The 24,044-nt window shown below is 48.7% G+C and overlaps 1 protein-coding gene across 5 annotated transcripts in view; it reads right to left on the reverse strand.

The window, feature by feature from the left end:
• The window catches only part of MTO1 (mitochondrial tRNA translation optimization 1), a 569,440-nt gene that overhangs the window by 224,950 nt on the left and 320,446 nt on the right, over positions 1-24,044 (reverse strand). The window lies entirely within an intron of this gene.

The following is a 24,044-nucleotide window of genomic DNA, read 5'->3' on the forward strand; positions in this document are numbered from 1 at the left end:
GTGGTGGTGGTGGACATGGTGGTGGACGTGCTGGTGGTAGATGTAGTGGTGGTGGACATGGTGGTGTTGTGGACGTGGTGGTGGTGGATGTGGACGTGGATGTGGCGGTGGACATGGTGAATGTGGTGGTGGATGAGGTGGTGGACGTGGATGTGGTGGTGGACATGGTGAACGTGGTGGTGGACGAGGTGGTGGTGGTGGATGTGGTGGTGGTGCATGTGGTGGTGGTGGACATGGTGGATGTGATGGTGGTGGACGTGGTGGTGATGGAAGTGGATGTGGTGGTGGACATGGTGATGGTGGACGTGGTGGTGGACGTGGTGATGGTGGTAGTGGATGTGGTGGTGGACATGGTGGTGGATGTGGTGGTGGACGCGGTGGACATGGTGGTGAATGTGGTGGACGTGGTGGTAGTGGTGGACATGGTGGTGGTGGACGTGGTGGTGGATGTGGACGTGGACATGGTGGTGGACGTGGTGGTGGACGTGGTGGTGGTGGACATGGTGGATGTGGTGATGGTGGACATAGTGGTGGACGTGGTGGTGGAGGTGGAGGTAGTGAATGTGGTGGTGGATGAGGTGTGGTGGACGTGGTGGTGGATGTGGTGGTGGACGTGGTGGTGGACGTGGTGGTGGTGGATGTGGTGGTGGACGTGGTAGTGGTGGACGTGGTGGATGTGGTGGTGGTGGACATGGTGGTGGTGGTGGATGTGGTGGTGGACGTAGTGTTGGTGGACATGGTGATGGTGGTGGATGTGGTGATGGTGCATGTGTGCTGGTGCATGTAGTGGTGGATGTGGTGGTGGACGTGGTGGTGGTGGACATGGTGGTGAATGTGGTGGATACGGTGGTGGATATGGTGGTGTTGGACGTGGTCGTGGTGGACCTGGTGTTGGTGGACATGGTGTTGGTGGACGTGGTGGTGGTGGACGTGGTGGTGGTGGACGTGGTGGTGGACGAGCTGGTGGTGGATGTGGTGGTGGTGGATGTGGTGGAGGTGGACATGGTGGTGGTGTTGTGGACGTGGTGGTGGTAGACGTGGTGGTAGACGTGGTGGTGGTGGACGTGGCGGTGGATGTGGTGGTGGACATGGTGAACGTGGTGGTGGACGAGGTGGTGGATGTGGTGCATGTGGTGGTGGTGGACATGGTGGATGTGGTGGTGGTGGACATGGTGGTGGACGTGGTGGTGGACATGGTGATGGTGGACGTGGTGGTGGTGGTAGTGGATGTGGTGGTGGACATGGCGATGGTGGACGTGGTGGTGGTGGACGTGGTGGTGGATGACGTGGTGGTGGTAGTGGTGGACGTGTTGGTGGTGGACGTGGTGGTGGTTGTGGTGGTGGTTGTGGTGGTGGATGTGGTGGTGGACGTGGTGGTGGATGTGGTGGTGGACGTGGTGGTGGATGTGGTGGTGGACGTGGTGGCGGTGGATGTGGTGGTGGACGTGGTGGTGGACATGGTGGTGGACATGATGGTGGACGTGGTGGACTTAGAGGTAGTGAATGTGGTGGTGGATGTGGTGGATGTGGTGGTGGACGTGGTGGTGGACATGGTGGTGGTGGACGTGGTGGTGGATGTGGTGGACGTGGTGATGGACGTGGTGGATGTGGTGGTGGACGTGGTAGTAGTGGACTTGGTGGTGATGGATGTGGTGGTGGTGGACATGGTGATGAACGTGGTGGTGGTGGAGGTAGTGGACGTGGTGGTGGATGTGGTGTGGTGGACGTGGTGGTGGTGGACATGGTGGATTTGGTGGTGGTGGATGTGGTGGTGGATGAGGTGGTGGACGTGGTGGTGGACATGGTGGTGGATGTGGTGGTGGTGGACGTGGATGTGGTGGATGTTGTGGTGGTGGACGTGGTGGTGGTGGACGTGGTGGTTGTGGACATGGAGGTGGACGTGGTGGTGGTGGACATGGTGGTGGTGGACGTGTTGGTGAACATGGTGGACGTGGCGGTGGTGAATGTGGTGGTGGACGTGGTGGTGGTGGACGTGGTGGTGGTAGACGTGGTGGTGGACGTGGTGGTAGACGTGGTGGTGGTGGTGTTGTGGATGTGGTGGTGGATGTGGTGGTGGACGTGGTGGTGGACGTGGTGGTGGACATAGTAGTGGTGGACGTGGTGGTGGACGTGGTGGTGGACATAGTGGGGGTGGTGGACATGGTGGTGGTGGACGTGGTGGTAGAATTAGTGGTGGTGGATGTGGTAGTTGTGGTGGATGTAGTGGTGGTGGTGGACGTGGTGGTGGTAGACGTGGTGACGGTGGTGGTGGTGGTGGTGGACGACTATTGGGTAGGAGGGTGCTGGCAGAATGCGGAAGGAAAGGAGGATCTCAAAGGGGGCACATGGGAGAGCAGAAAGAGGCCGAATATTAGAAACAAAAAATGGAGATTAGATAGAACACTAAGCAGATTTAATGGGGTGGTCCATTCCTATAGCGCATGTGAATGTTCCTTAGCACCCTGTTTTTAGGAAACAGGGGGACCATGGGTGGATTAATTGATTAATCACGCATGATGATCGCACGCGATTAATTGATTAATCACGCATGATGATCGCGTGCGGAAGCTGGTGTTGTTCGAGTCACGGCGTTGGCTTACCAATGTGTGAATGTAGGCAAATTAGTTAATCTCCCGTGCCTTCTAAAAGGCAATGTGTTCTTGTGTGAATGTGCTCTGGTGTAATGTAACTGGGTGTCTTGTAAAGGTCTCTGCTTCTCTTGAGTTCAGTTTGCGCTGTATGAATTTACTAAACATACAGCCAGCAGACCTTGTAGAGCAAGAGCCCATTATATCCGTTCATGTAGCGCACGCAAAGCAATGAGGGCTCTGTACAGCCCAGTACTGCACACTACACAACAAACAAATATTCGTTCATGTAGGGCACGCACAGCAATGAGGGCTCTGTACAGCCCAGTACTGCATTTAAAATATAAAGCGCATTAAAACGCAATGCTCGATTAATAAAAAAAAACATGTTGTGCCTGCAGTGAGAGTGGCTCACAAAGAAAAGAAAAAAGTACTTAGCGGCTAATTAAGAGACACTATCTCCCGCCGCAAGTAAAAGATCCAATCCAGGTGGGCGGGGTCAAAAGTGGACAGGGTGGTAACCAGGAGGGACTAAAAAGCCTCCTGGACAATCGTAACACCCGGTTTTGCATAATTGGTGACGCAAAATGACGTGCACCAATGCAAAACATGGGCGGAGCAGAAAGCGAGCTTCTGGAATCGTATTGATTCCAAGAAGCCCTCGCATGGCGGCTGCTAACGCCAGGCGAGACCTAAAAATACATCAGATCAAAAGGGAAAATATAACAAACAAATATACAATTTCACAATATTTACACACAAAAGTGGGAGAGAACAATGGACAGAAACAGTTCATATCATTGTATAGAACCACCAGTGACTGTTAGATTATCTGTCATAGTTGAAATACTTTACATAGTCTTTTTCATTAACTTGCAGATATCCTAGTGATCTAGTGTCTATACATAAAAAGCATCAACGTGTTTCGGTGGGTAGCAGTCTATTAAAACCACCTTCTTCAGGATTGTTGGTATCTCCCGGCTATCAATTGTATAATCTTTCCAGGTTTATTTCACACAAGCTCTTGAGAGTCTTCAATATACTCTAAGGCTTTTAGAGATGTGTGGCCGAGTAATTCTGATCCATTGTCCCAATAACAGGTTTAAAATCTGTATACTTCAAAAGTGACACACTTTGCCAGTAGCGATAAAGATGGAGGGGTCAGTATCTATCTTTCGTATAACCAATATCTGTAAATTGTAATTTCTCCACTATTTTACAGATGGTTACGGTCCTCACAATTCAGTAACCAGATCCCTTCCAATTTCGAGATTGTACATCAAGATTCCTTTCTTTTTTTTGAGACAACATGGGGACCGCACCTCTGTGAAATAATGCTTGAAGCATTTAAGATTTGGTACATTTGTGCTCTTATGATGCGGTATGGATATATTATGTGGTTGTAATTGAGTTGTCTGGCTGTGCAAAAGAGGATATTAGTGTTTTGACTTAAGTCTATTTTGTGCTCCACTTCTTTTGGTCTTTGATTAGCCAAGATTAGAGACTTGAACACACCTCCTATTCCCTCACTTTCACACATTGAGGGATGGCAGAATTATACAGAGCGCAGTGAGGGTATGCTAGATGACATCATGCATGACATTTCATATAATTCATCAGTCCCCCAATTGGAAAGGATGGTTAGTTTGGCCTATTGGCACAAATAGGTGTCAGTCAAGATTCAAGGGTACCACCGAAGGGTTTAGTATCCATAGGCCTGAGCTACACCATGTATAACGAGAACATCCGGGGGTGGTGACATCATACGGTGTTGGGAAGTTATGCCTAGATTGGCTAAGAACCTCAACACTCTCTCAGGTGAAATAACACTTGTCCTTGCTCTCAGAAGACATGGATTTAAGGGATTTTTTTGCTAGGTACCCAGACACCACGTATTAAACGCTTCTTATATGCTATTTACAATGACATTTGTTACATTTCTCAACAGGAAGCTGCAAAGAGATTGCTTGAAATTGACAAAGTTAACTTAGAAAAGACTTTGGCAGTGGTTGACAATGGAATGGACACACTAACATTCAGAATGTAATCACTGGGCAACATTGTGTCTTCTGCTACAGATATAATGGAACAGGATCTGCCCATCCTACAACATGGACAATCACAGTTACTATCCATTTTTATTATTAAGCTGGACGCTACAATCATTTCGCTCTGGTTACGTGCCTTGGCGATATATCAACAGCACGTCTCTGGTCTCTGCATATAATTTAACACAAAGGCAGACAACAATGGCACAAAGAGATGCGAAATATACAATGCTGCACATTGAAAAATTAGACCAATTACCTTTCACAGTGGCAGAGTCACCGTCCACAAAATGGTTAATTCATGGCCATAAAACATTACCAGTAATAGCTTTCCAGTTCAATATTGCCTAGAACACCACCAGGTAGGCAGGTATAAAGCAATGGGAAAGGACTTCATCCATGACTCTTGAGAATTACCGTATAGATTTAGATGCAGGAATGAGGACACTGAAGTGTTTCTCAGCGGTACAGACTATGAGACTTCATTAAGTGGGTCTCTAATTTTCCAGAATTATATGCTTCATGAGGCCTGCAATGGTTTAGTTGCAAACTTATCCTGTCATGTAAAGGGATCCCCAGCTGCCGTGGTTAATCCAGTGTTCAAGCTATTCTCGAATGTGAGTTACTTAATGCTGAATGACCAAGGTTATTGTGGGATGCTTCCAGGCATCGCATATCAAGTAACAGTAAGTTCCAGTGTAACTTGTTGTATGAAAGTATTGTTTCCACCCACCCACACAGTCAGGAAGGCGCCGTTATGGCCTTCGTTGAATGTTTCCGTTATACGGTTTGATTCTCTGAGCTGACTGAAAGCCATGCTTTTACAGAAGGACGAGCCCTTAACTTCAGCCCGAGAAACTTTTGATCTTCAGGTTGCAAGGTCCCATGCTGAGATACAAGCACTAACATGAACTAACTTCCCTTTCGCTTTCGGAGAAATGGTACAGCAAATCTTTAACATGTCTGATACAAAGGGTATTGTACACCTATTTAAGACCATACGTTCTGGACTGTTAAGCACCTTTCAGACAGTCTTCAGAGTAAATCCAGCTATTATACACTCCGTAATCGGAAGCGTCTTTGGAGGGCTTCCGCTAACCCTGCTACTGGTAGTGGGTATCCTGATTTTAATTTTTCTGCTACGCAATAGGCATCCCTATCACCAAAGGGTTGGAAAAACGCTCTTGAAATGACATTGCCGTGACCGCATGGTACTCAATCTGGGCACTTCTTGACTTCGGGAGCTAAGCGAGTCTTGGTTCCTATCATTCGACCAGTCTGGATTGACTGTGTTCTGCCTGTTGTTCGCTGCTTATTCTGTGGACAAGAATGCCTGTTGGACCTCTATCTAACACTTCCATTCTTTGCGCCTCCGGACGTGGATGTATTACTGGACCCGTTAAGACCCACTTAGTGCAGTGTCCTCAGCGTATTCCTATGTTGATGTCTGCATTCTTAGAGCTCCCAAATGATGCTTCAGCTCCTGTTGCATTAGACACCGCTCTACTACAGGCACAAAGGCTTTGGATGTCTCCAGTGCTTCCTCCGCATCAGCTGTGGGAACTGAAGATCACCTTTGTCCTATTGACTGGATTTGTGAAGCGTTACAGGGACCGTCGCCGGCGAAGGCAAGCAGCAGTGATGCTGCGTCTCCCACACGGGACACAAACATTTGGCTCTCCATGTGCTTGGAAGAATTCGGCCTCTTTTCCAAAACAACTGAAATTGGATTTTTTTTTTTTTTTTTAAAAGAACCTTTATTGTTTCAACATAGAAATACACCCATAGGCCTACAACCAAACCGGCCGGCCGCTACGCAAATCAGGAAAAGGTACAAAAAGAAGCAATATAGCGTACAAAATACAGCGGTCCGGAGGTCGAGGGCTGACAAACATCCAGGATATGACATACAGTTAAAGTATCACACAATAAGAAGGATCTGAGTCGGTTCATTTTGCAATAACGGAAAATAAAATAGAATCAACGTCGCACAGTCATACAGTCCCCCAGCACAGCCAACTAAAAGCAAAAGTTACGCCAGCGATGTACATAGATTGAGAATGACGGGGGAGGGCATCAGGGTAAGGAGAGACGCAATAAACACTAAGCAATCATGGCGAACTAGTCCCACCCCTCATGGCAAAACACACTATGGGAGACGTGAAGACGACGACATCGAAAAAGAAAAGGGCAAAGGGCCATAGAGATAGAAAAGGAACAAAACAACAAACCCATCCCCCAACCCCCAACCCTGCACCCCTGCAGAAGGCTACGGTCTACCCCCCCCCCAGCAGCGTGCCTGTCGCCCTAAATAAGAGACCCGAAATACAGAGAAGAGAAAAAGAAAAAGAAAAAATACAGGAGAAGGGCCCTCGGTCTAGTGTTCCGGTCCCTCCCACCTCCGCATGCAAAAAACGTCTAAACAGCCTCGGTAGAAAAATACAGATAACAGCAGTCATGTGTAACGCAATCAATTACAGCTCAGCGAAGCGCCCCTAAATCACCATAGACCAGCTATAAGTCCCTCCATGTCCCAAACAAAGTCACCCCTGGCCTCTTCTGTCGATAGTACCAACGTTGAACCAGTTCTCAGACAGGACAAAAAGTAGCACAAAAGCTCAGAATACACCGGGAGGACCCAGCAGTGCCATCATGCCGTTGAACACAAGCCACCGGAGTCTCGCCAATGATGCACGGCAGAAGACGGATCGAAACAATATTAACAGCACCAACAGTCTCGAGTCCGAAGACAGTCCTGTAGTGTAGTTCCTATCTTCCCAATAGGCTCTGCGCATTGGAATAATACCTACAGCAGTAAAGGCCTAGGCCAGACGTTAACTAGGTCTACTACTGTCGATACTAGACTTAAGTTTTGGGTTTGCCAGCGTAGCTCAGAGTTCGCTAGAAACTTTCTCGAATGTTCAGGAAAGAATTAACTCCCCTGATTAGACAAGAAGGGATTTAGTTTCTGACAACCATAGAACATGACAACTTTGCTCTCCCCTAATCAAGAGTCAATCTCGAGAGTCGTGTGAGCACAAGGCAATTATTTTACTCAGTCAGTACGTGCATTCTTAGTCTCATCAGATTGTAGAGAAAAGGGAGAGACGGGCGTGTTCAATAAAAAGGTGTTATTTATTGATCAGTCTCTTTTCTCGTACAAGAGAAATGGATCGATATTATTGCAATACTTATAGTTAAGTAAAGTGCATACATTAAAAGCAATAGTATAAAATAATACTGTAAAAACATTGATATGGTTTCTGAGCCATATGATGTTTAAAATGATTAAAATATATTTACATACACATATACATTTGACTAAACGTACTCAACTGGTGTTTCTAAATACGCCTACCCCGTGTACCTGACCTAAGTCTAATGCGTGGGCGGGAATAGAAAGTTACAGTTTAAGTTAAGTTTGTTTTTGCCAAGTGAATAACTAAAGAATTCTCTGTGAGGGGTTATTCAGTTCTGTACCTGGAAGTTAGGATGAATGAGGAATGGTATCTCTTTCTCTGCTCTCGATATTCCAGGCTGCCTGCGAGGGCTGCCCAGAAGCGCCGGTGCTGGGTCTCTCGGCTTGAGATAGCAGCGCGTCTCTCAGCGCGTCAGGAAGGCGGGGCTGCTGCCAGCGGGGTCTGCTTCTGCTCTCGGCTTCGGCAAGTATGGCTGCTCCGTCTCGTCACCACGCGTGTGTTTGCATAGGGCAAGATCGGCAATATTTATACCTTAAAGGTGCCGAGATTGACGTAAGGATGGACATAGATACGTCATTAAAGATGTCATACGACTTGCTCGTTAGCACATTCTTTACTAAAGTTCTCTGTGAAATCAAAACAATGGCCGCACGGATTTTCCAGGTTGTCATAGGTTTGATTTGTTATGAGAACGTCGTATGCCTTATCAGGGGCTGGAGGAATGTCGCTTGTCTAATTAGATCTCAAGCGTTATGACCTAATCAGATAACACGTTCCTGTGCCGTAGTGTGACTGCGTCAGATAACGGTATCTGCATCATGGGGGCTTTTCTTGCCTCATGGGCTGACTGTTAGTTAACTTGATAGTTAGTTTAACCAGAATAGGGTCAGGAATAGGGGGATCGATTCAGAACCTATAGGAATACATGACAGTCCCGCCAGCCTTGAAAAAGGAATCACACGTAGCGGGAAGCGCTGAAACCCCGCCGGCGCCGTCCAAACCATGGACCGATGCTGTTCCCCAACTCGCAGGTCAGGGATAGGCCCCAAGGAGACAATCACATATGTAACAGGGTCATCCACAGCCAGTTCAAGAACCAAAGCCATCCTCGTCTCCACGAGTACAGATTCATCCGGGGAACACGTCAATGTAGCAAAGGCAGACACAGCGGCGCCTCCTGGAGAGCGATCCGCGCCGTCACACAACGGCGGAACAACAATGGCGGCCATCCTGTTCCCCAATTCTCGAGCATCCCGGATCAGGGTAGTCTGCAGGGATGTTAAAGCAGCCAGGACATCTCTGGGAGTGGGTGTTTTCTCATGGTGCCAAACCCCGGGTATCTCTCGTGCATCGGCTTCCCTACCCAGGTGAGGGGCACGCAGGAGGGCACCATCCGCCATAACAGCCGTTCCGGTTTCTCGTCCCTCCACCTCACCATGGGATCGGGCCCAACAACCGGACACTGCAGGATCCACAGCGGGATCTCAGTATTCGGGGCAGGCGACAGAAAGGAGAGGCACCAAAAGGCTAAACCAGCCCCCGTCGCTCCTCGAGAGCCATCCACAGATTCCCGGGGCGGGTCGTGATCGTGATCGGACGTTTCTCCGAAGGGGAGCCGGGCATCCCGAATTTCACTCCGGCCCGGCTATAGATCACCTTCCGCAAGGCAACCCACTATGGGGAGTGGGTGGATCTCATCTCTTTCGGCTCTCGGATCCCAGGTTCTCTCCGATCGGCTTCCCAGTGTAACCAGAGGCCGCTGGCATATCACTTCCGGCCGGACACTCTCCTCTCTCGAGATCCCGGTCTCAACACCTCGAAGGCCGCCAAACAATCGGGGACATTTCTTCGGGTCCACTGCACGGAGGAGCCTCAGAAGTAGACGGTAAGTGAATGCTTCCCTTCACCAACTCAAATTAGCAAATGCTGCTCAGGGTAATCGCCAGGATATACGTGCGGGGCGGGAGGGTGCACGGAGCCAAGCGTTTAAACAGCCTTCCCGATCGCCATCTTGGCTCCTCCCCCCTGAAATTGGAATTTTAAACCTTTTTTTCTTTTCTCGGTCTTACTGAGCACCATGGCTTTCAGGCGTACTCAGTTGCTCGAACTTTATAACTATTTTTAAGAACCTAGAGAGCTTTTTACATATTTTAAGGACTTATAAAGTTTTTTTTGTACATTTTATGACATTTTTACATTTTCAGTATGCAATGTTTTTTATTTCTTATATATATGTCGTGACATATCGGCCAGACGGATTAGGAGTGGGTGTTATGATTCATAATGTACCCCAATATAGGCCTGGGTACTCTCCTAACCTCTCACCAACATTTACACTGCCATTGTACTACGTAACGGTTTTGGTGCTGACCTTTTACCCAGTTAGGTGCTACATAAATGTTGTGTGGTTTTCTCCGAAATCTAGCTTAATTTATTATGCATGAGTATTCTCAGAATCACAGTGGTATTACCATTTTGTGCATAATAGCTGTGCATAAGGTTCATCACTAACGTCATCCTCGGCCGACATGACACAGCAAGGTAGAACTCCTGAGGGTACCTTTTGGGTATATAAACACCATATCTTTGCTGGGGCAGGTAGGGGAGAAAGGCTTCCATGCTGGCACGAGATGCTGAGGATCTTGCACGCAGACACTATCCCTCGCGGGGTGTCCATCTCGAGACAAAGACAGGGTCCTTCCTTTTCTCACTTCAGGTATTGGGGTTGGCTTTATCCTAGATTATCCTAGAGGGATTCTTGGCTATACACCTACATACATGCTAGGTACATTTTGGTTTATCTCGTTAGGGCTAGCATCGTATGAGTACGCATTACTATTGTCATGTATCTATATACCTGCATATATCCATTGTTTTAGCACTATGGTAGAATTATACCATCTATTTACTCTATAGGTGCTAATAACCATATACATCTGTTTCTGTCTTTTGGTTGCTGCAGCACACGTATTTTACACTAGAATTATGCTGGTTCAATAAATGATTATTTAAAACGTCCCCATCATTTATTCTGTGTATCTCTCTTAGACAAAGTGAGCATGAGTGACTGAGCGAAAAGTACTGTACTGTTTCCACGATCCCTGAGGGGACAGGATTGTCATGTTCTATAGTTGCCAGAAACTATTCTCTCCTTGTTAAGAGGGGTTCATAGTGGCACTGTGAGCTAGTTGGTATACAGTCTAGACACCAACGCACAAGTTACTTACGTTCGGTAACAATATTAGTAGCGATAGATTCCTTACCTTAGAATTACCCCCAGGCGTCAGACTGGATCCGGAAAGTTTCCGTCAGCAGAACCCCTGCACGTTGGTAGGTGTTGTTGTGTGGCTCCGAGTGCGTCGTTGTCGCCGAGATCACGCTGCTGGAGTTACTTAGCCACGCACGCTGACGTCAGTTCTGTACACAACTTTCCGCGCCAGGAACGCAGAGCCATGCAAGAAACTGACCACTGGTGCCATGAAACTAGGGCCCTGAAAGGGATGACCTTGACCCTAGAAATCAGTTTGCAGAACGGGGAGGATGGGTGGGGCGGTAAGGAATCTATCACTACTAATGTTTCTTACAGGTATATTGTTACCGAAGGTAAGTAACTTGAGCATCTGAAAGAAACACGTAGTGATAGATTTCTTACCTTAGAATAGATACCCCAGCAATACCGACCCTGGTGGTGGGTCTGCAAACCAAGATCACACCAGAAAGTCCTGGAGAACAGAACGGCCAAAGAAGCCATCTCTCCGGACTTGGCTGCCCAGGCAGTAATGCTTGGCAAACATGTGCAGCGAGGCCCACGTAGCTGCCTGACAGATGTCATGCAAGGGAACTCCCCGTCCCAAAGCAGTTGCTGTTGTTGCCTTGGAAGAATGGGGGTGCAGTCCCACCAGAGGTTCCTTTTTAGCCAAAGAATAACAAGCCTTAATGCACAGAACGACCCACCGAGAGATGGTCTGCTTGTGCACGGCCCGACCATTCTTGGCGCCCACGTAGCCAACAAAGAGCTGGTCATCCATCCGGAACTGTTGTGTGTGGTTAAGGTAGAATGAGAGCGCACGTTTTATGTACAGACGGTGGAGCCTCTCTTCCTCTTTTGAGGGATGCGGAGGCGAAAAGAAGGTGGGCAAAGAGATGGTCTGCCCGATGTGAAAGGCAGTGACAACCTCTGGCAGAAAAGATGGACCAGTCCTTAGAACAACTTTGTCAGGATGGATAGAGAGACAAGCATTTGCAATGCAATAGGTCTCGCATTATTAAAGTTAGAGCTATTGGCATTGTAAATGGCAATGCCTTTTATTTATGTTTTTTTTAAACATTTACAATGCTAATAGCTTAGCCCCTTCACTGCGGGGGTAAGAGCTGTCAGCATGACCGTCAATCACAGAGAGAGTATTAAAGAGAGCAGCACTCGACAGAAAGTTAGTTTCGGTACCTGCAGGTCTGTGGACTGATGCTGGGGAATAAAATATAATGTGCACTGTTTGTTTTAAATAGTTTCTTTACAATGCAATAGGTCTCGCATTAGGAACGTTTGAGCTATTGGTATTGTAAATGTCAAATTTTTTATTTATGTTTTGTTTTTGAAAATAGCTAAATTAATAGCTATGTCATTTACAATGCTAATAGTTATAACTTTCGCAAATGCGACACCTATAGCATTTCTAATGCAATATGTGTTGTATTTACGTGACTTAGATGTATTGATATTACAAATAACAATGGCTGTTAATTTTTTCAAATAATTAATACTTAAATAAGTTATTGTAATTTATAATGGCAATAGCTTAATCAGTGGAGGCATGAATAGGCAAACTGGTGACAGTACTCCTAACCCTCGCCCCACCATGAACCGGGCCGCTACAACATGCACAAACTAGGTATAATCCTGTGAGTGGACCCACAACAGCTTCACTCTAGTGTGCACCCCCCTAACCACACCCCTCGGTGAAATCTTGTGAAAACGCCCACCACTGCATGGTCACCAGATAAAATTCACAAGAAGTAGCTACTACGAATAAGCTCATTACTGACAGGCCAAAGAAATGTACTATAAAGCATAACCCATGTGTAAACTATACAAGGCCCCCAAACGAATTAAAACACACTCCGGGGAGCGAGTCACCCTCGGATCCTCCCTACCCAGTGTCCACGACTAGAGTACGCAATTTCGAGTAAGCACCATGTCCAGCAGTCTTAGGGACACTCGGCAGCGGACGCAGTCACGATCCAATATTATACATGGGTTCACTGCCCCCCGCCCCCCTTATGACTTGCAGCACCCCAAAACAAGCAGTGCTTGCCTACATCTATGTTGTTTTAGACCCGGTCTTTTACTAGATTACTGTAGGTCTATCATGAAGCAGTGTCTCTGAATGGCACTCCGTTCCCACCCCCGCCGCATCCTCTGCCCCTCCCCCATGTCCACCCACCCGTGTCCTCTGTCAGCTGCATACAGTAACGCACGCACCTCTGGGGCCCTTCTTTACCCCCTCCCCGCACTCTAGCGCCTTACCGCCTCCCGCAGCTGCCTCTCGGTGTCCCGCTCCCGCTGCAGGCACCTGGCCCGCGCCTCGGCGTTGTCCGCCTGCTCCTGCAGGGCGCGGATCTTCCGGCGCACCGCGTCCAGGGAGGTGCCCCCCCAGACATGTTGCAGGTCGGGGAGCAGGGGGGCCTCAGCTGGGCGGGTGAAAGGGCTGTTGCGTCTACACCGGAATAGGCGAGTGAGAAAAAGTCCTGGACAGGTCTGCACGGAGGACGGCAACCCAACCTTTGAGCTGGCGGAGGACGCAGGGACGGTGCGGTTCCGGGTAGCTCGTCCCCCCCCGCGCCTGTAACCGCGCTGCCCTCTGACCCCACGGACGCTCGGACCGGCAACCCAGAGAAACTCAGCTGCGGGCACTTTATGGGGGCGCCACGCCTAGCTATTCCTGGCAGACAGCAAGTTCTGGTTGTCCTTCGAACCCAATCTGTGGGTGGTATCCTGACGATGGAGCATGATGGTGACGGTGAAAATGATTTTGATATCGTCTGGTCACTGCACATGCGCGTTTGAGCCAGTTCCTTTGGGCGGGACTTCCGTCTTCGGAAGTCCCGCGCACGCGCCCACGGAGTGCCTGAGAGCGGGGCTCCCATGCCCGAGGGAGAGCCCCGGCTACCGAAGTCCCGAATGGCGGTAAGTGGGGCTTAGTTCTAGGGGGGGGGGGTGCGCTTGTGTGTGTGTGTGTGTGTGTATGTGTGCGATGGCGGCGGCGGGTCTTTGTATGTGTGCGTGCGTGTAGGTGCGCTGGTGTGTGTGTGGGGGGGTCTCTGTGTGTGCGTGTAGGTGCGCTAGTGTGTGTGTAGGTGCGGCGGCGACGGGGGTGTGTGTGTGTGTGCCTGTGTATGCGTGTGGCTGTGTATGCGTGTGGCTGTGATGTGCGCATGCGTGAGTGTGGGTGCGCGTGCACGCAGTGAAATCCAGGACAAGAGAAGCGCGTGGCACCCTCTTGTCCTTCCTTCCCCCGAGACAGGCAACTATACGTCTCCAGCGGGACACACATCCTTCGGATGAAGTTTACCAGCGAGACCTAAAAAGGAGGCTTAGAAGAAAGAGCCTGGAGCTCACTCACTCTTCTGGCAGAGGTGATAGCCACCAGGAAAGCTGTCTTTAAAGTAAGAGGACGAAGAGGACAGTTGTGAAGTGGCTCAAAGGGAGCACACATCAGATATTTCAGAACCAGGTTCAAGTCCCACTGAGGCACTATGAAGGGAACAGGAGGGAAAATATGAGTAATGCCTTTTAAGTATCTCTTTACAACAGGGGACTTGAAAAGGGAAGGCTGATCTGGAAGCAGTAAAAAGGCTGAAATGGCCGAGAGATAGCCCTTGATAGTGCCCAGAGTAGAGCCCTGCAGGGCCAAAGAAAGGAGAAATAGAAGGACCTCTGAAAGAGGGGCAGAAAGGGGATTCAGAGCCTTTGCTGTGCACCATGCCACAAATGTATTCCACCTGCAGGCGTATACCGTCTTAGTGGAGGGACGCCTGGCTGCCAAGATTACATCACAAACTTCAGGAGGCCGGTCAAAAGATGTCAACTGCTGCCGCTCAATCTCCACGCAAGAAGGTGGAGGTTGGGCAGGTTCAGGTGGAGGACCGTCCCCTACTGCTGCGGCAGAAGATCCTCCCGAATAGGCAGTCGGATCAGGGGATCGATAGCCATGCTAAGGAGCTTGGGATACCATACTCTTAGAGCCCAGTCTGGAGCCACAAGAATGACTTGGGCCCGGTCGCGCTTGATCTTCTTCAGCACTGTGGGTAGGAGTGGTATAGACGGAAAGGCGTATAGTAGACCGCAACTCCACTGGCAACGGAAAGCGTTGCCTAGCGAGTGCCGCCTTGGAAATTCCAACGCGCAGAACTGATGACATTGCGCGTTCTCTTCGGTCGCAAATAGATCTAACCAAGGCTCTTCCCACTGCTACAAGAGATCTTGCGCCTTGTCCGAGTTCAGACACCATTCGTGATCCATCATGCACCGGTGGCTGAGTTTGTCCGCCCTGGCGTTCAGAGAACCTGCCAGGTGTTGAACCACCAGGGAAATGCCCTGATATTCCAGGCATGCCCAGAGGCACAGAGCCTCCTGACATAGGGTCCACAACCTCACTCGCCCTGTTTGTTGCAGTACCACATGGCAGTGGTATTGTTCGTAAACATCTGCACTACTCTTCCCCGGAGAGAGGGAAGGAATGCCTTCAGTGCAAGCCTTATCGCCCGAAGCTCCAGAAGGTTGATGTGGAGCCCGGACTCCGCCGTAGACCAGAGGCCTCTGATCTACAGCTCTCCCATGTCGCTGACCTATCCCAGAAGGGACACATCCATCACAACTGAGTGTTCAAGTTGGGGAAAAGAGAGGGATCTGTCATTGACTCAATCGCAATTTGTGAGCCACCGCTGCAATTGTCGTGCAGTGCCCTCCGAGATCTGGACGGTATCGGACAGGTTGCCCCTGATGATGTGCCCACTGGAACTTCAGATCCCACTGCAGAGCCTGCATATGCCATCTGGCATGATACACTAGCAGGATGCAATCAGGCCTGGTAGTCGGAGGGTCATCCTGACCAAAACCAGGGACAGAGGCTGAAAGATCGGAATCATAGCTTGAATATCCCTGCCTCGCTGCTCGGGAGGATAAACCCAAAAATGCGCCGAGTCCAGAACCGCTCCGATGAAGAGGATCTTCTGAGAGGGAATCAGGTGCAACTTCGGGCACGTTGATGGAGAACCCCAGCAAATGCAGGAGGTCGGCCGTAATCTGGAGGTGGGAGACGACTGCCTGGGGCAAACCCGCCTTCAACAACCAGTCGTCGAGATAGGGGAAGACTGGAACCCCTGATCTGCGCAGATGAGCTGCGACCACCGCCATCACTTTCGGGAACACCAGAGGGACGCTGGTAAGGCCGAAGGGGAGCACAGTAAACTGAAAGTGCTCGTGGCCTAATGTGAACTGCAGGTAACGCCGGTGGGCCGACAGGACGAGGATGTGGAAATAAGCGTCCTGCAAGTCCAAAGCTACCATCCAGTCTCCAGGGTCGAGAGCAGACAAGACCTGAGCTAGCATCAACACCTTGAAATTCTCCTTCTGGAGGAATTGGTTGACGTTCCTGAGGTCCAAGATAGGACGCAGGCCCTTGTCCTTCTACGGGACCACAAAGTAGTGGCAATAACAACCACGACCTACTTCGGGCCCAGGAACGCGCTCAATGGCCCCCTTGGCCAAGAGGACTGTGACTTCCTGCTGACGAAGCGCACAATGGTCCCCCGACATGTTGTGGTACTAAGGTGGCATGGCTGGAGGGGTAGTCTCGAAGGGGAGGGAGTAGCCACTTTGGACAATTTGCAGTACCCACTTGTCCAAGGTGATGTTGCGCCAGTGGGGGAGATGATGGCGAATTCTGCCACCCACTGGCGTTTGATGGGCCTGAAAGTTCAGACTAGGAAGGCTTTGGAGTGGATGCTACGGGGGTGGAGGTAGACTGACCCACCCGCTGGCCCCCAGAACCACCTCGAAGGTTCTCACGTCCGCGGCAGCACTGAGGATGTTGCTGGGCAGGCCTGTGGCTCTGGAACGAACGTGTTGGGGCACCCCTTCCTTGGCCACGAAAGGAGCGAAAAGCAGAAGGCGGAGAAGGGCGAGTGGCCGACAGGCCCAAGGACTTGGCCGTAGCCCGTGGGTCCTTAAAGCGCTCCATCGCACTATCTGCTTTATTGCCAAAGAGGTAAATGGCATCAAAGGGCATGTCCATCAGAGTATTCTGGACATCCCCTGAGAAGCCAGTTGTCCTCAGCCAGGCATGGCGCCGAAGCAACACCGTTGCGGAAATCGCCCTGCCCAGGGAATCAGCGGTATCGAGCCCACAACGAATAGTGAACTCAGCTGCGCCTCTCCCAGCTGCTATAGCTTGGGAGAGCACTGTCCGAAATTTTATGGTATATGAGAATCCATTTTTAATTTGGAAAGGCTTGCAGCACCAGAATAAAGATAGAGAGCTAGCAACCCTGACCTCTAAACATTTTTAACCATTTTGGGTTGCACTTTACACACTTATTTTTGTTGGGGTGAGTGGTGCACTGTTACATCTTCCTATGCACCCTGTTATTAGAAAAATGTCTTTATCACTATTATGACTACCTACACACTTTATTGTTGTTACTTGGTTATTTTCACACACTGCACACAGAGAGAGTGACCGATGATGAGAAGTAGGTACACTGGACATTATTAAACCAGGAACCCCCTCGGGTGTCACGTCCGTGAGGCACTCTCTCTGTTCTCACACATTTTTCCTGGTGGTTGTGGGAACCTGTATCTATTGTTTAAAGCTACATCCTTGACCTACGAGATCAGTGTTATTTAACACGTTTAGGATGATCTAGATGGTGCATCAGAACATCCGTGTTGGTCTATAAAGTTTGGATGTTTTGAATTAGGTAAGGCGCTTTTTGTTTATAGAGCACTGTCCGTGCCTCCTCCGGGCAGTTGGGCAGCACCTGCGCAACCTTTTTCCACACAGAGTGGGAATAATGGCCCAAGAGGCATGAGGTGTTCACCGACCGCAGCCCTAAGCTGGCAGATTAAAACAGCTTCTTGCCAAGCTGCTCCAGCTTCTTGGATTCCCTATCCGGAGGTTCGGAAGGGAACGCACTCTGGGAAGCAGAGGCTTGGACAATCAAGCTCTCGGGAGTGGGGTGTTGGGAAAGAAAGAGGGGGGTCACCCGGAGCCGGGCGATTGCATCGGGCCACGTTCCTATCCACAGGAGCCCCTGTGTTGGGCCTGGACCAAGTGCCCAAAGGAACGTCCGAAAGTGCATAATTAAAGGGGAGCAAGGGCTCCGAAGAGGGCGCCGCCGGCTGAAGAACTTCTGTCAGGAGGTTAGTCCTGATGGCCACTGTAGGGAGTTCGAGTTGGAGGGCCTCAGCCGCCCTACGCAACACCACTGCGTAACAGACTCCCTCCTCCGTAGCCACAGTAGAAGGAGACAGCATGCCACGGTCAGGTGAGCTGTCAAGACCACTGGCATCCCCCAAATCCGCTGCCCAGTCAGGATCATAATCAAACTGTTGTATGAGAGGGTCCTGAGACCCCTTCCAGTCCTCCACTTCCTCCGAAATCTGTGAAACAGGCTGAAAGTAAGGAGGACGGACATAGGGGTAAAAGACCCCATCGGCGTCGGAATCAGCGTCGAGCTACGCTGATCCGGCACCGTGTTCAGGTCGGGGCTGACGTCGGCGGTGGCACCGGACGACGTCGGAGGTTGTGCCGGAGGAGGGTCAACCACCGGTGGAGGTGTTAGGAGGTCAACCGTTGTCACCCGGGATCTGAGCCCTGATCCAGGGGGTCCTGTGGCACCAGGGCCGAAGCTGATGATGGAGCCAGGGCCGGAGCCGCCGGTGATGGAAGGGCAGGACCCCCAGTCGGGCCCACGGGTCCGTAGCTGCACCGGTGGGGCCAGATGGCTCAAAGAGTCGGGCCATGGTAGCAAGAAACTCTTGCACATGAGCAGGCTTTGCTGATGGACCCAGAAAGGTCAGGTAGGCCAGCGGCGACATCACAGGCTTCGCCGGGACGGTGGCACCACCCACACCCTCAGCTGTGTCGCGCGACAGGCGAGGGGAAGTCGAAGAGCGACAACGCTTCTTCAACTTCTTTTTGGAATGCTTCGACTTACCTGACCCCAAGTGCGAAGACTTAGATCCAGAAGAAATATGGTGACGGCTCCACGACCAGTCCTTCAACCACCCACGGGACCGGGACCTTGAGCCAACTGCCGAACTTCCAGCAACTTTTGGGACCGCTCCCGCAAAGACTTCGGTGCCATGGCCCGGCAGTCAGGGCATGATTTAGAGTCGTGGTCGCACCCCAGGCAGTAGAGACACACGCGGTGTGGGTCCGTCACCGACATCATGGGGTGACAGTCCCCACAGTTCTTAAAGCCGGGCATCCCTACGACACCAGGAGTCAATCGACTCCAAAGAATTGAGACAAAATGACTTGAAAAAACTCAGTCAAAAAGTGACTGGGGGTACTTGCTCTTCCTGGATCTGCGCTTGCTGGCATGGAAAAAGAAAGAACTGATGTCAGTGCGAGTGGGCGCGTCTAAGTAGCTCCAGCGACGTCATCTCGGCAACAACGACACCAACGACGCAACCGGATCCGCATGACGACGCCTACCGATGTGCAGGGGTACTGCTGATGAAAACTTTCCGGATCCAGTCTGACGCCTGGGGGTAATTTTAAGATAAGGAATCTATCACAACGTGTTTCTTTCAGATCTTACAGTTTATGGTGTCTAAACACGCAGATCCTATATAGATTTATAGGAACTACCTGACAATGCCACAGCGAACACATACAGATTTTTAAGTCCTTTCCAAGCAAGCAAGTATTGTTAGTTATATAGAACACGACATAGGAAAGGTTTGTGCTAGCTAATAGTATGATTGTAAGATAAAAACAAGACTTGTAAAAGAAAATCAACTGGCTTTCATATGGTTATAAAATGTCTTGTGTTAACCCAATTACCAATGGAAGCAGATAAACATTACCATGATGCCTTCTTTCTTACCACAGTCTTTATTGTATGCTTGACTTTCAGGATTATGAAGGTTTCGAGTGAGAAATTGGATCATTCCAGTCTTTAAGGACAAGAACAGAGAAGATGAACACAACGCTGAGAAGTCGGTAAGAAAAAATGTTTTGATTAAAGCCTCATCTACTGACAGAAAGAGAGCATGTCTCATTTATGTAATGGGGAATCAGATCCACACGAGGAGAGCGCTTACAGATTAAGTTTTGTGAATATTTTTTAAGGATGCCTCTTGCAAAGGAGTTAAACCTGAAGTCTCTTTTATTGATTATCAAGGCCGTCTCTTTCAAAGGAATTAAATGTGATGTTCGAGTAGCCGTCCCCATAACATAATAATGTCATTTCACTCATTCCAGACAGTAGAGTTTCCTTTATGCCTTGGTCACTCTATACAAAAGCTGCCTCCATACTCCACTTGGACACATCTACAGTATCAAATGCAATTATGTATTATTATGGTGATTTCGCAAAAGATTTCATATGAGTGAGTTTTCTCAAACTGAATTAAGAATGGTAAAACAGCCCCAGGCTTAAGTAAATTCCTTGGACTCAAATGTGCTTAGAGTTAAACACAGTCTACCTCTCTGGGAATATTCACAGCAGTCACAGTAGATTACTCTCTACTTTCTCTCAAGTTCCAGGATTATGAAAGAGAATCATGAATGTAGGCAGTCACAAGCAAAGGGTAGGGGCTTACCGCCCAACAATAGGCAACTTTTGCGCACCTGAAGAATGTGGCCCATCCATGCACACTGGTTTCCTACTACACTCTCCAGCTGCCCTAAAACACAGCCCAAGCGGAGGTGCCACTAACAGACAACCGTCCTCTCAAAAGTAGGGTAGCACCACCGAGACAATTGTACTTAACTGGTTTCAACCAATGTCGCCTCCACTGAGCCGCAAGGGGAGGCTTACTGTTGTGTCCTATGTGGAAAGACACCAGGAGCCAGGATGTATTCTCAGGACTTCTTTATTCAGACTTCAGTTAAGGTTACAACATCTCTGTACTCCAGCCAGTCTAGTGTGGTACCAGCCCCACCAGGAGCAGCCTCCCTAGCTGCTCAGCCCATCTCCAACTGCCACATTCACCCACTCAGTCACCCAGGCATTCCACGCATCACAGGCACACCAACATTCTAATACCAAGACACACTCTGGCTGAGCAGCTAGTGGCAGCAGGGCTACAATACATGTTATATAATTATGTAGGATATAACATTACCTCTTTTTCATTAAACAAAAGAAAACTATTACATCACATTACAATTACATTACAGATCTCAAAGATGGAATCATAAAAGTAATAAAAATCACCAATAGCTGTTACTCTTTAGGATGCAATAAAAGTAAGCAACAATGAAGATAAAATCATTAAAGAACAAATTTCTAATCTCAAGTATGCAGCGATGATAATAATACATCACAAGAGAACCATATACTGTAAAGGAAGGACGGTTAAGATAAAAACAATTTAATTGCATAATCCCCCATCCCCCTTTATGAGAAGATAATAACAAATATCAGAACGTTGAATTAAGTTCCATAAATACTGTGACATGAAGCACTATGACCGAAAGGGTCGAAAGAACACACAACCCAAATGCCCAAAAGCATAACCAAAAATAGTGCTAAAGATAAAATTACCTATGACTAAAACCCAAGAGTAGGGAAAACAAAATAAATGGGTCGTCACCCATACTACCAACCATAAAGGTACTGTGCACAACTGAGACAGAGATAAATCTCACAACCAACCCCGCGTAGGAGTTAACCTAGGTACACACTAATGGGAACTAACCAATGACCCAACCCCCGCGTGAAAGTTACATACTCCAGAGTAGGAGTAACACATTTTCCCATAGAACTAATAAACCTGAAGTAGGAGTAGCACATTTTCCCATAGAACTAATAAACCTAAAGTGAAATGGAAACTGACTAAAGATCGACCACATATGACTATCCCTCATGTAAGGGAACTGTGAAAACCACCATTGTTAACCAGTGGCATCACTACCTAAAAGGTTGTACAAAAACACCTTACACTCACACTTGAAATGAAATAACATTTCCTTCGACATACTAGATATGCTGCTAATTTACACACCGAACAACACCAAATTCAAAAACAGTTAGACATTCCCAGTAATAGAAATGAATTACCAGAGGACAGTGAGCAAAAGCAACTAGATGGTAGTGTAAAACAGTGAAAGAAAAAGTACATGTAAATACGATTTTACACACATATTTAACAAACCTACACTCCAACGAAAATGGTTCGTACCACCCTGACTATTTCCAAAAAGAATTTTCTTACTGCCAAAATTACAAAATCACAGTAGACACGCTGTGGACTACGTTACCCATGTGCTGCTAAATAACCAAAGCATAGTTCACATGCACTCCGTTTCTTATGTACTGCTACAACGTTTATCCAAATCGATTTTCCTCCACATTCTATCTCGGCTACATCAGTGCCGCTACGTCGTTTTTCCACAGCACTTTTTCTCCAGATGCTCTCTCGGCAACGTCAACGTCACTTTCTACTCGCTGCAGTCCTATTTATAAACGCACCGCTTGTACAGACTTTAATGGAACACAGAGAAGTTGGCACAGCGCGTCGTATTACAGCCTTAGTGTGTCCGTAGAAAACTGCAAGAAGGTTGCACGTAATTACACGTAGCGCCGGGTGGCTCCCAGCACGTACATGCCCCACAACGGACCTAAGCAGCTGAAGCTCGTAGCCAACGGAAGTCCTACTTTACTCTCACTACTCCTTCGAAGACTTGAGAACGCACAGATGACTCATCGCTGCTTCGCTGAATCGACAAGAACATTCCACGACGTCATCATTTGCTTGCTGCTCTGGCCAGAAGAAGATCTCTGTCATGGATACAATGCAGGGCCAGGGACCAACCATCACCACACAGCTTCGCGAAGCTCGTTTCCACACGCAGCAGTTGGACCCACCCGTTAACCTCCACACCATAAGAAAGGTACGTTTATCTGCCGCTGGGGAAAACAACCTCATTCTCTTCTTTAATTAGAACAGCCGCTGGAGGAGGATAATGTTGACGGATTTTATTTACAGAAGAATTTCTATTTTAAAGCCAACACCTTTTTGATAAGCCATACGCCCAAACTTCTGAAATACTAGTCATAAAAATGTATCTGTGCTACCATGTGAACATAAACCTGTAGCGCCCAGAAGTGGAGGTTGTCCCATGAATAAATAAGCAGCAACTTCCCAAAATAGCACATAGTTTAAAATGGTGTCATTCTTTCTCCAGGTTTTAACACACTGAGACTACTGTAAAACCTTGCACCTTTGTAGAGTGATGAGGGAGAGTCACCAACACAAGTAAGAACTATTCCTCCAACTCACGAAATCCTTTCAACACACAGCATATTCATACTTCCTTTGTAAATAAACTCCAATTGTGTAGTCACTGCACGCTGTAAGGTAAATACACCTTTGTGACTACACCTTCCAAATTGTGCCACAAACTCTTTTAAGTCACTTTAAATAAAAGGCACTCCTCACACTTTAGCGTGATGTGGCTGGTACACCTACATCTGGTTGTAGAGACGCTACGCATCCAACTCACAGTCAATCTTGTACTTTACCAAGTGTCTGGAACTCCAGATGAGGCTGTAGATGAACTACTCAACCAACTCACTGTTCACCCATGTGGCTGGACCACCCAAAATCGGTTGTAGTTGCGCTACTCCACCAGCTCACAGTTGCAGATGTATTCCCAGGCTGAAGCGTCAGTTGGTGGTGACACTGCTCGTTGGGGCTGTCCATTGGAAGGACACTGGTGGGGCTGGCGCTGGCTTGCCTGGAAATACCTTCTCTTTTTTCTTGAATTTGCTTGTTGGATCTCTTGGTTACTCTCTTAGTTGTTTAATTTCTTTTATGTACCAAGAGTCTCTGGGGTTCAAGACTGTCCTCGTCGCCAAAATTATGTTGTGTCCTATGTGGAAAGACACCAGGAGCCAGGATGTATTCTCAGGACTTCTGTACTCCAGCCAGCCTAGTGTGGTACCAGCCCCACCAGGAGCAGCCTCCCTAG

This window comes from Lissotriton helveticus, chromosome 7, assembly GCF_964261635.1.
Source record: "Lissotriton helveticus chromosome 7, aLisHel1.1, whole genome shotgun sequence".
Taxonomy (NCBI): Eukaryota; Metazoa; Chordata; class Amphibia; order Caudata; family Salamandridae; genus Lissotriton; species Lissotriton helveticus.